Raw genomic sequence first — 14,451 nt, forward strand, 5'->3', positions numbered from 1 at the left:
TGAAGGGATGGGGTCTTCTGATTGGTTGAGACCAGGTTATATAGCTGTACAGAGCTATATAAAGATCTTAACACAAGATGCAAATAGGTGCGGTTACATAATTGTGTTCCCTAAACCACAGGCACTAATCATGATCACAGCATTTTAGCCACAAATGTGCAGCCTTAGAAATATCATGTGCTTGATGATCCTGTTCTTCTTTTTTTCTTCTGTAAGCAGTATAGTTCCTACAAGAGATGATTAATAAATGCTTTAATACAAACACTTGTGATGTTTAATTTTAATGCATTTTGCCCCGGGTGTACATGAAATCATCTTCCATATTGATTTAATCCTGCGAGTGTAAAAACCCCAGATGGGTCCATTTGGGAGCAGTTATACACTGCTAGTGTGATGAAGAGCCCCTGGTGTCCTCTGGGATATGTAGTATTGGAGGAGAACAATTAGCACCTGGTGTCTGTTCTTCAACGAACACGTCTCTTCACACAGCACTCTCCACTAGACCAGTGGTTTTCAACCTTTTTCATGCCAAGGACCCCTAAATTGATATACATTTGGCCGTGGACCCCCATTTGAAAATGTTTTGTGCCAGGGACCCCCAGAAGCAAAGATATCAGTTAATTTTCGCTTTAAAAAATATAAATATTCAAAGATATGCACACTTTTACAAGGATTTTCAAAAATAGCAGATATACAAGCTCATAGCGCGGCACCGAGTGCCGCGCTATGAGCTTGTATATCTGCTATTTTTGAATAGCCAAAGCTGAGTGGTTAAAAATGATTGTGACGCCATGTTAACTAATTTTGCTGGGGACCCCCTGGTACTCCCTCAAGGACCACTGGTGGTCCCCGGACCACTGGTTGAAAACCACTGCACTAGACTATTATACCCATACCACTCTCCACTAAACTACCTCAGAGGTGGATTATCTCTTCTGGCAGGAATAAGGTTATTTATTTGGGAATATTTTTAAACATTTAAACAACACAAATCTTGTATGGAGGGTCCCTGGCACAAAATATTTTCAGATGGGGGGTCTGCGGACAAATACATATTAATCTGGGGGGTCGTTGACATGTTTGAGAACCACAAACACGGGCATGTGTGTGTGTGTGTGTGTGTGTGTGTGGGGGGGGGGGGGGGGGGTGACACATCTAAACATTCTTCAAGAGGATAGGTGCGGCAGACAGTCCTAATTGGCAAATCACTCGAGCTTCAACATTGACACACACCCACACACACTCGTAAACACTGACTGCACGGACATAAACACATACGCACACGCACGCACGCACACGCACACGCACACGCACACGCACACGCACACACACACACACACACGCGCACACACGCACACACGCACACACACACACACACACACGCACACACACACACACAGTGTACTGTAGGGTACCGTCCAAAATATTGCCGGTTTGGCATGTTCTGCAGGTGTATGAGAAGTGGTTTAGTGTTCAGGGTTTACTGTCCCTGTGGACCAGCGGTGAGTAGGAACATGCTGCCGCTATGATATTAATAACGCTCTACTATGGTTTCTGCCTCCAGGCGAGTGGACCTGACTGTATTTCATTGCAACGTGCATCGCCGCCTCGGTGAAAAATGACCTCTGTTTCAGATGCTGCTGTTATGTAATAGCACGTGTGCAGTATGGATGGACTAAGTATACACAACCCCCGTTACTTGAGTCGGTGCGTATATACAGTACTCCTGGTCAAATATTATTGCACTGCCAAGTAAAAGGTTGTTCAGTCAGATTTGTACTTGAGTTAATGTAGGCTACTGGATCTTGCTTGAAAAAAATACTTGCGTATTCAAAAGTGCATTTTCTGTTAACCCATTAAGACCTGAAGCCTACAAATGTCTTCTAAATCCCAACAGTATTCTGAAAAAACGTATGTTTCTACATCAGTGGTGCTCAAACTTTTTCATGTCAAGGACCCCCAAAATGATATGTATTTGGCCACCGACCCCCATCTCAAAATATTTTGTTCCAGGGACCCCCAGATGCAAAGATTTCAGTTAAAAATGTCTTTAAAACAATATATATTCAAGGATTTGCACATATTTTCAGAATTTTTCAAAAATACCAGATCTACAAGTTCATAGCGCGGCACTCGGTGCCGCGCTATGAACTTGTAGATCTGCTATTTTTGAATAGCCAAAGTGTAAAATAGTTTTTAGCTCAAATCAAAAAATGACACAGAAGTACTGGAGTATACTTGCTTGAAAAAAATACTTTGCGTGTATTCAAAAGTGCATTTTCTTTTAAAACACACAGCTGTATTGTTTTCACGATGCATTTACAGAACCCTGTAACTCTGTACATGTGCAGGTCAATGCACACAGTGCAGTGGAGAGTAGTTGCTTTTGTGCATTTCTCATGCATTCATCATGATTTGTGTGCGTGGGTATCTCATTTTAACCCATTAAGACCTGAAGCCGATTCTACAAATGGCTTCTGAATCCCAACAGTATTCTGAAAATACGTATGTTTCTATATCAGTGGTGCTCAAACTTTTTCATGTCAAGGACCCCCAGAAGCAAAGATTTGAGTTAAAAATGTTGGCTTTAAAAGAATATATATTCAAATATTTGCACACATTTTCATGATTTTTCAAAAATAGCAGATCTATAAGCTTGTAGCGCGGCACTGAGTGCTTCCAGTTTAGTAGACCTTGTATTGTGAATTTGTACTTCCATGTACTGTTGTTCTCATGTCATACTAAATAAAGTACATCAATCAATCGATCAATCATTCAGTGTTTGACAGTAACAAAGTAGATTTACTTGAATACTATAGGGACGACTTGGATACTGTAAGGACGACTTCATCCTCTTGACTTGAGCCACAGAATGACAACAGCCAGGAGAGATGTGAAAATGCCCACACGTCTATCACCATTACCACCCTCTCCCTCCCTCCTGGGTATAAAGTAATTTCAGTTGAGAGCCCTAACTCCCTACCCTCCTTCAAAACCGCCATAAAAGAGCACCTGTCTGCAATTTGCAACTCAACCTAGACCCCCAGAAGCAAAGATTTGAGTTGAAAATGTTCGCTTTAAAACAATATGTATTCAAAGATTTGCACACTTTCACGATTTTTCATAAATAGCAGATCTACAAGCTCACAACGTACATAAAAATATGTATTTTAATTTGTATTAACGCAAGAACAATGGCTTCCATTATAGCATGCTAACTTTCCAGGAATAGAAAGCCTGCAGTTTCTATTCGCTTGGATTCCCCATTGATGATGTCACTGGTAGGCGGGTTTCTGAACTGTCCTCCTCTGAGACACAGACAAGGTAGACAAAAATGGTACCACGTTGTAATGAGCTTTAGTGAGGACCAATTATAGCCTAAGAAGATAGGGTTGAAAATGGATGAAGTCGTCCTTACAGTACCGTATCTAAGTCGTCCCTATAGTATTCAATTAAATCTACATTGCTATTGTCAAACACTGAATGAGAAATGCACAAATGCAATACTACTCTCCACTGCACTGTGTGCATTGACCTGCACTATGTACAGTACGTAACGTATGTATGGGGTCCACGTATGCTCTCTTTGTGATGAACAACACGTCGATATTTTTCCTTTTCACTGGCCTGCTCCTGAACAATAAGCTTTGGTCCGGCTTGTTAAAGCACATGCTCCGCTCTTTATGAGAACACATTGTATGCTTTTTATTTGAGCAGTCGGTCTGCCACTGCCTACTCTCTCCAGGCAGGCTTTATTAGAGCCTTTGCCAAAGCAGGCATATGGCACATGAAGGCTTGCTGTACTCAAGTACCATACTTAGTTCACCCAGTACGATTTTGGGGTGTTTGTACTTTACTTGAGTATTTCCAATTTCCAATACTTTTACTTCTCCACACGTCAGGGGCAAATATTGACTCCACTACAATTATTTGAAAACTTCAGTTAGTTACTTTGTAGATTTTGATCATTATTACAAAACATACATTACCCACTTCAGCCCTGTATACATTTTGAAAATAGCAGATCTACAAGTTCACAATGCGTTGTGATGCGACGCATTGTGAGCTTGTAGATCTGCTATTTTCAAATGATTTTTAAACATGTTAAAGGTTGTGAAAAGGGACCTTCTGCATAATGAGTACTTTTACTTTTGGTACTTTAAGTACGTTTTTATACTAATACTTTTGTAATTTCACCCGATAAAAATGTGCGTACCGAACTTGTAACAGACAATTTCCCAGGGTATTGATACTTTTGCTTAAAGGGCAAGACCACTTTGGAAGAGGTTTGGGTTGTGTAGTTACCTTGCCATGGTGTAACTCCAAACGTGGACAAGAAATCAAAAATAATTGCTCCATTGATTAGAAATTGATAATTCAAAATATGCTCCTCATTGACTTACATTGTACGATAAAACTGCTCGCAAAGTCACTCTTTTAGAATGAATGAATGATTGAATGAATGAATGAATGAATGAATAGTTTATTTCGGTCATTAAGCCATGTACAGAGTTTGTCATTTGACATTTCCAAGGAAGAAAATAATAAAATTCATGGACCGAAAAGGTGTAGGCTGAAGCTGTAGCTTATAATGCCTACCCTTATAATATTATAAAACAAACAATAACAAAACATCAATCAATACACAAAACAAAACAAAACAAAACAAAGACAAAGACAAAATTAGCTCATAAACAAACAAAAACAAAGATGATTCAGACAATATAGAACATCACCAAACCCAGTACTTTGTTTTTTATATAAAAATGCTAACTTCCTGTTGATTTTGCTATTTTTATTAAGAAGAAAACCCGGACTGGATTTATGGATCCGGATCTTGAAATAGTAAAATCAGCTGGAAGTTAACATTTTTATAAAAAAAAATAAACAGTAGCCTACTGGGTTTGGTGATGCTCTATATTGTCTGAATCAACTTTGTTTGTGTTGGTTTACAGGCTAAAAGAGTGACTTTGAAAGCTGTTTCAGCATACAATGTAAGTCAATGAGGAGCATATTTTGAATTATTGATTTCTAATCAATGGAGACATTATTTTTTATTTCTTGCACACCTTTGGAGTTACATCATGGGAAGGTAACTACACAACCCAAACCTCTACCAAAGTGGTCTTGCCCTTTAAGTAAAAAATGTGAGTACTTCTTCCAAGCTTCCGTGCATATACTGTAGCACAGACTGGAGGCCCTCTTTGTCTCTCTCTCTCGCTCTCTCTGAGGGGCCAGTCGGGGACAAACTCCAGCTATAGTGATGTTCCAGTATAATAATGCAGTTGGCTGACATAACTCCTCATCACTCAGGACTCTAGTGTTATTGCTCAGTGACCCGACTAAAGGACATTCAGCGGATTCACTGAAACATGCTCGCAAAACTAAGTGGCCTCGACGCTCTTTGAAGTCCACATAAATGAAGAGCAAATGTAATGCATGTCTGTAATAATAAGCTTTTCACCGTACTTTATGTCAGTATATATGAAGCCCTTTATACACAGAGAATGATGCGAACAAAGCCGCAAGAAATTGCAATGAAGAATCATTGTTGTAATTTCACAATTGACTTTTCGAAACTTTGGGAGCTTGGATATCTGGTAATTTTGAACAGCCAATGTAAGATATATGGATAAAGTGGTTAAAATGATTGTGATGCTATATTAACTAATTTAGCTGGGGACCCCCTGGAACCCACCCCCCCCCCCCCCCCCCAGGACCCCTGGACCTCACTTTGAGAACCAATGCTCTGGGTTGTACAGGGAAGCTGAATGGACTGATCAATCTTCAGAGACCTCTTCATTTGCATGATTTATTTGCATGCCAACAGCATTTGACACCCATCTTACAGTACCCCCCCCCCCCCCAGTCAATGTTGTGCAATGATGCAATAACGTAAAGTATAGACACTCAAAATATGTACTTAAGTACAGTACTCGAGTAAATGTAATGATGCGTGCGTAAGTAGTGTCATTGTATAACTATCTCCTTGCTCTTAATGGTTAATGATGGTTGTCTAAATGTGCTGAGCAGGGAGAAAAACACAGCAGAGCCTGAACGCCAACATAAAATATAGGGCTAATATTCACACTTTGTATTTACATTCTATGAATAAAATATTGGTTGCAATCTATAATTGAGTTATCCGACTGAACTTCATTATTACTGTGTCCACCAACCACTGATCAAGCAGCTTAATCTGCATAACGTCTCTGTCGGGTGGAAACCTCATATGTACAAAATTATTACTTTTCAGGATTCAAATACAAAATAGCAAAAGTAGCAAAACGTATCGCGTCGCATTTCCAGCTTCTGCTACTGTTCTCAACCAGTGGTCCGCAGACCACCAGTGGTCCTTGAGGGGGTTCCAGGTGGTGCCCAGCTAAATGATAGATATTTAGGAACCAAATGGACCCTTATCATAAGGGTCTTATGTGTCTGTAACTCTGAGAGTGTACAAATGGAACCAAATGGACCCTAACGGGTCCATTTGGTTCCATTTGTACACTCTCAGAGTTAAATTAACATTGATTTATCAATATAAATTAGGGTCCCAGAGTTGGAAATGCCATTAAATGGGGGTCCGTAGCCTAATGCATGTCAAACTGGGGGTCCTTGAAATTAAAATGGTTGAGAATCACTGCTAGAGCCGTAAAAATCTTCTCTTATGGGGGTCCCTGGTATATCTTTTCAAATGGGTGGTCCGCAGGCTAATAAGTGTCAATTTGGGGGTCCTTGACATGAAAAGGGTTGAAAACCACTGAGGTAGGGCGTTCATTTACGAAAAATCACAAAAAGTTTAAATATGGAGATAAGAGGTTTCTGCCCGACAGCGACGATGATAGTAAGGCAGGAGCAAACACATCTGACCTACAAGACCACCACAGCTGGACAGGGATTTGAATTAATAATTAGGAATACCAAACAACATCTCTAATATCAGAATAAGGTTAATACAATTTAAAACTGTCCTTATAGCCGTTAGGTTTATTCAGACTGTGTTTAAAAGAAAGCCCAGACTGTTGGAGATGTGACAGTTGGTGGTCTTGCCCAAAAAGGTACAGACCTTTTGTACTGCAGTCCATAAGAACATCATCACAGACATCATAGGCTTATGGATTAAGAATTATGTCTGTGTGTTTACATCTGAAACAATAACACATTTATAGTGCATCTGATCTGATGAGGTAAACAACAGCAGCTCACTTAAGCTACATCACATCTGGATCATGGTACAGTAAATGTCAGCACTCACGCAAGAAACCGGGTTCAAATCCGGGGTAGAAGAGGAAAGTTACCCATTAAGTTAACCATTACCCACTAGCTCGCTAGTGACTAAATGATAATCACATTGGATCCACCAGAACACAACAATAATACTATTTTAACAACTATTCTGCTTTTTTTTATGACCGTTGACGGGTCTCTTTAACTAAGGATTTCACTGCCTGCCAATGTTTACCACAGCATGTATTAGAACATTCGACAATAGAAAAACCTTGAAATTGATGTACAAACAAAGTCCAGTCCAATCAAATGTTCAGTTCTTTTTTAAGCACCGCACATAAATATTGCAACAATTGTTGCAGTAAGAACGTACCGGTTGAATCAGTCGTATCTCTTGGCTCCATGTAGCCCAGGTTTCCTTTGAATTCCTCTGTCTGTGTTTATGTTTCTCTGTCTGCTGCCTGATAGGAACACTGTGCTCCCTTCACTATGTGCTCACACTAATTAACACACCTGTGTGGAGTGGTGGAAAAAGTGCTAAATAGTTTTACTTAAAGGGATATTTCACTTTAAAAAAAACTTTTGGTCATTTTATCGTCTACTCAGGCTTTTGTGAGCCCCCCATACAGTTTTTAAGTTGCTCGATTCAGTATTTAGATATTTGATATTCATTTTATCAGACACGCCTCCTTCCTATACAAACCCATTGTAACTTCAAACTCCATTTTAACCATGATAGATTCATCAAAAACACCCGTCCTTGGTTCACCCGACTCATACCGCCCTCCTTATACGTGAGGGGGCCGTGTTTTTTCAATTACTTTTTTCATTTTTTTTAAATATTTTTTGGGGAAAATGAAAAAAATGTAATACAAAAAAAAAAAAAAAAAAAAAAAAATGAAAAAATTAATCGGAAAAACACGGCTCCCTCACGCATTAGGAGGGCAGGGTGAGTCACCAAAACCAAGGACAGGTGTTTTCGATGAATTTAACATGTTAAAAATGGAGTTTGAAGTTATAATGGGTTTGTATAGGAAGGGGGCGTGTCTGATATCAAATATCTAAATACTGAATCGAGCAACTTAAAAACTGTCTGGGGGGTTCACAAAGGCCTGAGTAGACGATAAAATGACCAAAAGTGTTTTTGAAAGTGAAATATCCCTTTAAGTAAAAGTACCAATACCCACTGCAATGTAAAAATACTCTTTTAAAGTAAAAGTCTGGAATTTAAAATTTACTTCAGTAAAAGTACAAAAGTATTGGTAACAATATGTACATAAAGTACCAAATGTAGAAAGTACTTATTAAGCAGAATGTCCCATTTCACAAGTTTTGAAATGTATAAAATCTTTTGAAAATAGCAGATCTACAAGCTCATAATGCGACGCATTGTGAGCTTGTAGATCTGCTATTTTCAAATGGCAAAAATGTATATAGGGCTGAAGTGGGTAATGTGTGTTTTGTAATAATAATAAAAAAATCTACTGAGTAACTAGTAACTAAAATGTTCAAATAATTGTAGTGGAGTAAAAGCACAATATTTGCCTCTGAGATGTAGTGGAGAAGAAGAAAATTGGAAATACTCCAGTAAAGTAAAAAAAATACCTCAAAATTGTACTTAAGTACAGTGTAAATGTACTTAGTTACTTTCCACCAATGGCAGGAACAGTGTGCTCCCTTCACTCTGTGCCCACACTAATTAACACACCTGTGTGTCTGTGCCTCCTTTATCCACAAGTTTCCATGCAGGGAGCTAACTTTACTTTGGAAACCATTATGGACATCACTGCCTGTTGCCATTCATTCAATTCATTTGAGTGATCCGTGTCAGGCAATAATAATGTGGGAACACAACCCGACAGAAATCAGAAAGGGTCAAATTAGTCTGCCTACTTACCCTACATCTCCCTCCACACAGCTGATTCTAATGAATGATGAATGGCTCTTGACACTTAGCTCTCAGCAGCAGCATAACTCCTGTAGCCTGGGTGCCAGCCTGCTTCGCTACGTTCGGCGGATTTTTTTTTCTCTCTGCGCTTCTCAGTCTGGAATGCCCCCGATTGACTCGTCTTGCTGAACTACACAGGAAGTACACAGGAACTACATATGTTACGTTAGGCAACGTCGTTGCTGATTGGATGTTGTTCAAACGAATGACGAATCAAAACGATCACACCGTTTTTTTTGTCCCGCCCCGCACCACAGACCAATCAGAAGCCACGGTAGGTTTGGAACCTTGGCTGCTGTGTCCCGCCTCCTGGAGATAGGAGGCATTCCAGACTGAGAAGCGGAGAGAGAAAAAAAGTCCACCTAACGCAGCGAAGCAGGCTGGCACCCAGGCTATAACTCCTGTCCTGTGTTTCATTCTGACTAGTCTGGGAGTCTGGGCGTCGGAGCTTGGACAGCAGGGGCGCGGCCACTGCGTTGTGATTCAAAACAACAGCCAATGAAGAAAAGGGGGCGGGATCCACATGCAGTGGGTGTTGCATCTAAATAGGATTGTTTGTTCATTGTTGTGTACTGCTGTTTGCCTCTCGTCGGACTTTTTAGACGAGTTGCACAGCCTCAGACCGGTAAGAGGCGCGTCCGCTCAGATTCTGAGCGTTAGTTACATCCCGCCCACAAATACCAGGGCTCTGGCCCAGAAGTTCCTCGCCAGAGCTGGCGAAAACTTCTGGGAACTCAGATTACATTCTGACTGGCTGCTGCTGCTGTTGTAGCCCAGAAACATGACATGTCATATCATGACAGTCATGGATGAACATCAACCTGGTGTTTGCACTTTTTCCCTGTTTGGCCCGTACATCAACATAAACGTTCACATTTCAAATATAAAGTGCTGACCTCATGGCCATGGATGTTACAGTTATGTATGGGCCCCTCAGAAGTACCCATATCATCCGTATTGTTCAATAAAACACATTTTAATCCGATCGGTGGCCATATTCGCCGTATGTTCTCCATATGCTTTCAACTACGTGATCCTATCGGTTGGGAGGTGTGTTGCATTCTGATACCTTATAACTCTATGAGAAAATGGCCACCGATCGGATTAAAATGCTTTGTATTGAACAATACGGAAGATAAGGGTTACTTCTGAGGGCCCGTACATAATTGTAACATCCGTGGCCATGGGGTCAGCACTTTATATTTGAATTATGACCGTTTATGTAGATGTATACAGGCTGTAAATGGAGAAAGTGCAAACACCATGCAGGTTGAAGTTCACTCATGACGGCAGTGACAGACGACCGTCGTGTGATCAATGGCTAATGCTGTTGCTGCTGGAATCTCTGAATGGAGATGAAATGGTGCTTGTTAATAAGCACTGATCATTAATTTGAATCAGCTGTGTGGAGAGAGATCTTGTCGGGTGTAAGTAAGCAGACTAATATGACCCTTTTCTGATTTCTCTCAGGCTGTGTTCCCACATAATTATTGACCGACACAGATCACTGAAATGAATTGAATGACAACAGGAATCATGGCACACTGGATGTGCATCATGTCAATCAATCGAATGCCCGCCACTCAGTGTCTAGACATAACACAACACGCCATCACCAAAACATCGATAACAGCTCCTACACACTATACTACCACACACTACTACCACACTTATTTGTCAAATTCCAAAACCATTTGCCACGACGGAATCATTGTGTCACTATCTAAGACACTTTCTGCCATTCAATCCTATGGAGCAGTGGTTCTCAACCAGTGGTCTGGGGACCACCAGTGGTCCTTGAGGGGGTTCCAGGTGGTCCCCAGATAAATGATGGAGAGTTGGTAACCAAATGGACCCTTATGGATCTTTAACTCTTGAGAGCGTAAAATGAAACCAAATGGACCCTTACGGGTCCATTTGGTTTCATTTTACGCTCTCAAGAGTTACATTATTGTTAAACATCAAAGAATTGTTATTTTGATCAACATTTGCCTATTATCTCTCCTCTATGGTACCAACATCAATACATGGAATTGTGGACAAAATCGTATCCAACGACAACAAAATATTCTAAGTCTTGGGTCTGAGAGTCTAAATCTCATCAAACGGTGGTTCCGTGGCTCAAATGGCGAATAAATAATGGACCTTGATATGAAAAGGCTTGAAAACCACTGCTGTGGGGAAAGGCTGTTGCTTTGCTCTGACTGGTCAGTGTACATGTATTGATCCTGAGACCAGCCCAGATCACCCTGGGATAATCAACCTAATGACATTTATATCCCAAGAGGGGAGGCTAAATTACGCCAGCTATCTAAGTGTAGTGCGTATATGGGGAGCCTCGCCCCGAAGGGGCGCCCCCTTTTGGGCGGGGGCGCGGGCGGGGACTTCTTTCTTCTACAATAGAAGAGTTAGGACGTCACATTCTAATACAACCAAAATACCCAATCTCGGCACCGGCCTAAGTGGCGCACCTCGCTAATCATTAGACCCCCAACCCACTTCCACTGGGAGTCTGGGTTCGACTCCCGCTTGGGGAGAAAGTTTTTCTGTCATCCGCGGACTGCTTTTTTTCGCCGATAAAGTATAGTTTTGGACCGCGACGGAGGCGCGCCGACTCAGCAGACCTTGAGGCTGAGGAGTTGAGCCCGAGCGCCTCCAGGCGCGAGTGCCCGCGACGACCAGCCGAAGGTCTGCTAGTCGACTCAGCGCCGTCTGAGTTATGTACCGATAGGGACAGAATATAAATATTATTTATTGGTGAGGACTGCGTCTGCCCCACTGACTGCGTTTGCCCCAACTGCCACTCAAAGTGACTACTGGCCAATTGATAGAAAATAAATCATTTTTTGGGTGAACTCCTCCTTTAAGTTTGCCAGGGGAACTCCGACTCTCTACCCATTCAGCTATGACCACCCTAGACCGAAGGAGGGTCAACTTTTACAAGCTTATGGAAAGCAGTCTTTTTGCAAACACCAAAAATCTGAGAAGTTATCAATTGCACACCCCATGAAGCCTTGAATACATGGATATATTTTGTTTTTTGTCGCAATAATTTGATGCCCGGGTGTAGGAGACACAAAGATTCTACTTTGTGTCTCCTACCGGATACATTAGCCAGTAGGTAGTGATAACTGCCATTAAGCTACAAGATTGGAAGGGTTATCATACCAAAATATAAACTAGAGACATGTAGGAAGACTGGACTACCTTAAGGTGCTGGTGTGTAACAGTGGTGGAAAAAGTACTCAAATGTTTTACTTAAGTAAAAGTATCAATACTGCAATGTAGATGTACTCTGTTACAAAAAGTCCGGAATTCAAAATGTATTTGAGTAAAAGTACCAAAGTATTGGTATCAAAATGTGCTTAAAGTACCAGAAGTAAAAGTACTAAAATGTTTGAAAATAGCCTAGGTATAGAATAGGGCTAAAACGTGGTTAATGTATGTTTTATAATGTAATAATTTATATCTGTGAAGTAACTAGTAAATAAAGTTTTCAAATAATTGTAGTGGAGTAAAAGTGCAATATTTGCCTCTGAGATGTAGTGGAGTAGAAGTAAAAGTATAGACAATTGGAAATACTCCAGTAAAGTAAAAGTACCTAAAAATGTTACTCAAGTACAGTACTTGAGTAAATGTGCTTAGTTACTTTACACCACGTGGAGTGTAATTTAGCCTCCCCTCTTAACAGACTAATTAGTCTGTTATTAACCAAACTAAAATAAAAAAAATCACACCCATGTGTGAAGTGAGTGGTGCCTTGCTTAGCTTGGCTAACATGTTCAATCAGCCAAGCTAACATGTCCAATGTTAGCTTGGCTGATGGCACTGATGTCACTTTGAAACATGTAAACAATGTTTCAAAGTGACACACCTATTTATAGGGCTCTATTTCGTCATGCGTCTCGCTAGCCAATCGAAGCACACCCTTTCAACATATTGTCACGTGTCACGTGATGCTTGACCAATGTTAGCTTGGTGGACACACGGACATACAGACATACATACATACATACATACGGACACACAGACAAAGCCACGTATAGGAGTGGTTGCCTTCGGCACCACTCAAAAAACACAAATAGTTAGAATACAGGAGTTGTTTTTCTCCCCCCTGACAGCAACGATATGCTCATCATTGTGATGATGATGATGATATGGGCTGACAGTACGGCACACAGAGGAGCACCAGGCACTTGGCATTCTTATAATGTTGACATTTACTGTCTGAAGGCGGGCTAGTATCGATGTGCCACCTCACTGAGCAGCGGTGTCCCTGTGACGTCAATGAGGAGGAGAGAGAGAGGAGTAAGCACCTCCTCGGAGATGGCTGGCTGGCTTTAACCCCTCGATCGCTCACACTTCAGGTCAGACTTCAGGTAAAATAGTATGGTAAAACCTCAGTGCTTTGTCTCGGCACACATTCAGTAAACTATTATTTAACCCATTGAGACCTGAAGCCGATTCTCTCCTAAATCTCAACAGTATTCTGAAAAGCGTATGTTTCTATATCAGTGGTGCTCAATCTTTTTCATGTCAAGGACCCCCAAAATGATATGTATTTGGCTGCGGACCCCCATCAAAATATTTTGTTCCAGGGACCCCCAGAAGCAAGATTTGAGTTAAAGATGTTCGCTTTAAATATATATATATATTCAAAGATTTGCACACATTTTCACGATTTTTCAAAAATAGCAGATCTACAAGCTCGTATCGCGGCACTCGGTGCCGCGCTACGAGCTTGTAGATCTGCTATTTTTGAATAGCCCAAAGTGTAAAATAATGCTTTTTAGCTCAAATCTAAAAATGACACAGTTCCAGGTCTTAACGGGTTAAGTTGACGATTATGGTAAATAATTATTGATTATCTCAAGTAATTGCGATTAGGCTAATATGTAATAATTGTGACAGGCCTAATAAAGGTCAGACCTTGTTCTATAACCCAGTGAGCCATAGTCGGCTATTAGACCTCCGGCTAAAACCGGGTTATAACTGGTGAACGTTTTTTCAACGTCTAGGCTTAGCCCAGACGTATTTTTTATCCCACGATTTTGTAACCTTTTTTTTTCACCCGGTGCCAATTTTTTAAGTGATCATGGGCGCTACACTCCCCTCACAGCCTAGGGAGCCCAGGGCCGAGCTCATGCCTCCTTCAATGCATGAGAGCCAACTGACCTTCTTATCACCTGACAGGGGGGAGTTTCCCCGGTAGGACGTAGGGCGTGGAAGGAACACGTTATTCCAACCAGTTCCCTTCCCCTCCATCAGGCACCCCG

General features: G+C 41.0%; 1 protein-coding gene across 1 annotated transcript in view; it reads right to left on the minus strand.

Annotated features, from left to right (window-relative positions):
* gpr158a (G protein-coupled receptor 158a) overlaps positions 1-14,451 on the minus strand; it is a gene marked incomplete at both ends in the record, with an annotated part of 115,300 nt that overhangs the window by 88,499 nt on the left and 12,350 nt on the right. The window lies entirely within an intron of this gene.

This window comes from Gymnoscopelus microlampas, assembly GCF_963454915.1.
Source record: "Gymnoscopelus microlampas genome assembly, chromosome: 22".
In the NCBI taxonomy this organism is placed as follows: Eukaryota; Metazoa; Chordata; class Actinopteri; order Myctophiformes; family Myctophidae; genus Gymnoscopelus; species Gymnoscopelus microlampas.